Here is a 1635-nt window from a genome sequence, read left to right as displayed (position 1 = left end):
GAACTCACCAACTGCGAGATCGTGACCTGAGCCAAAGTCGGACGCTTGACTGACTGAGCCACCCAAGCGCCCCACAAATCTCAGTTGTTATAGTGTTTGGCTGATTTGCCTACCAGTGGAGGACCTCTATAGAACTACCTATCTTCTTACTAAACTGGTCTCCTATTAGACATTTCTGGCCACTTCTCAGTGTCAGTCCGCGACCTCTACTTTTAGAAAAAATGATAAGACATGCGAGGGCTCCAATTAATCTGTGTTTGCTATGGTGGGAGGTAATACGTGTTTGGCATCACACGTGCATGTGACTGAACCCAGTATCAGGGCTCCGAATACTACAAGGTAGGAGAGGCTTCAGGGACTTGTTTATGAAACTTACATAGAAGGAAGGGGGTCTCTCTTCTAGCTACATGCGTTGGCATCATGCCAAAAGGCAGTCCCTTGGAGTGGTGTGAAAAGTCAGACTCTTCTCCTGGATGCTAGACCTGGGGGCTGAAGGGCAAACGTAGCTTTCTTCTCTCATCATTGTTCACTGGACCCAGAGCCTGTCTTCAGCTGTCTCCGGGAAAGATGCTGCAGCAGTGGAGTAAGTGACCACCTAGGCTGAGGAGCAAAGCTGAAGATGCAGAGGGTTTTAGGAGAGTTGGGGACGAATGAAAGGGGGAGGGCCAGAGAGGGGCATCACAGAGGGGAGAAGTCCCTGGGGAGCTGGGGAATGGGGTAGCTCGGGCCGCATCCAGAGTGGAGAGTGGAGACTCTGCCCAGGGAGGGGGGTGGGGGCGGGCAGACTCACAGGTTCTAGAAGCTACTTCTGATTTTCTGTGGAAGTTAGCTCTCGTGTGGAACATTTCATAGGTGTCACAAGGGATGCAATCGATGGAAAGACGCCAGCGGAAACAGTACAGGAAAAAGAAGTTTCGTAATGCTAAAAGACAAGGGATAACGTTCTAGAGTCAGGCAAAGCAGGAGACAAGGTGAGAGGCTCTCAGACCCGGGTACAGGCTTCCGTTCCCAGGCTCTGACGATGACAGAGAGCTATTGATGAAGCCAACCAGGTGGAGTAAGCCTTTCGCCAGACATGAGAAACTCACCTTGCCCATTCTTACAGCTACGTTTACATCTCCTTGAGTCCTTAACAGATCCCTAGTTGCCAGATGTCAGTAATTGTTGCAAAACAACTACCACACATTTCAAGTGCTTCCTGCAAGACAATTAAGCAAAGAAAGACCGATTCACTGAGGTCATCCTGCAACTGGCCAAAGGTTCAGGACTATTGGAGATCTGTTCCTAGAACTTCTGGAACTGGCCGTGTCTGCAGTTAGACATGGTGCTGCACATAGTCTAGGACTGCTTACGTGTAACTGAATGACTTCTTTTTTGGTAAAAGACTTTGTGGTACCTCTTATTCTTTTTTCTATTAATAAATTCAGGTGTAATTTGCACATAGCACAATTTGCCCTCTTAAAAGTATAGTTGTGTATCTTTTAAGATATGCATATAGTTGATTAATCACCACCATAGTCGAGATATAGGACGACTGCATCACATCGACACCCCTACCCCTGAATTCCCTCGTGCCCCTTTGCAGTTAACTCCTCCCCTGACTCTGGTCCCTGACAACCACTGATCTGCTTTGAT

General features: G+C 48.1%; 1 long non-coding RNA gene across 1 annotated transcript; it reads right to left on the bottom strand.

Annotated features, from left to right (window-relative positions):
- Positions 1-348: 348 nt before the first annotated feature.
- On the bottom strand, positions 349-1175 carry LOC107181115. Its single transcript, XR_006218215.1, has 3 exons — positions 1089-1175; positions 791-922; positions 349-613 (listed from the first exon to the last, which is right to left on the bottom strand). It is a non-coding gene; the product is annotated as an uncharacterized LOC107181115 (long non-coding RNA).
- Positions 1176-1635: the final 460 nt, after the last annotated feature.

This window comes from Panthera tigris, chromosome B3 (genome assembly GCF_018350195.1).
Source record: "Panthera tigris isolate Pti1 chromosome B3, P.tigris_Pti1_mat1.1, whole genome shotgun sequence".
NCBI lineage: Eukaryota > Metazoa > Chordata > Mammalia > Carnivora > Felidae > Panthera > Panthera tigris.
Note: the sequence above shows the minus strand (reverse complement) of the source record. Positions and strands in the feature narration are given on the sequence as shown.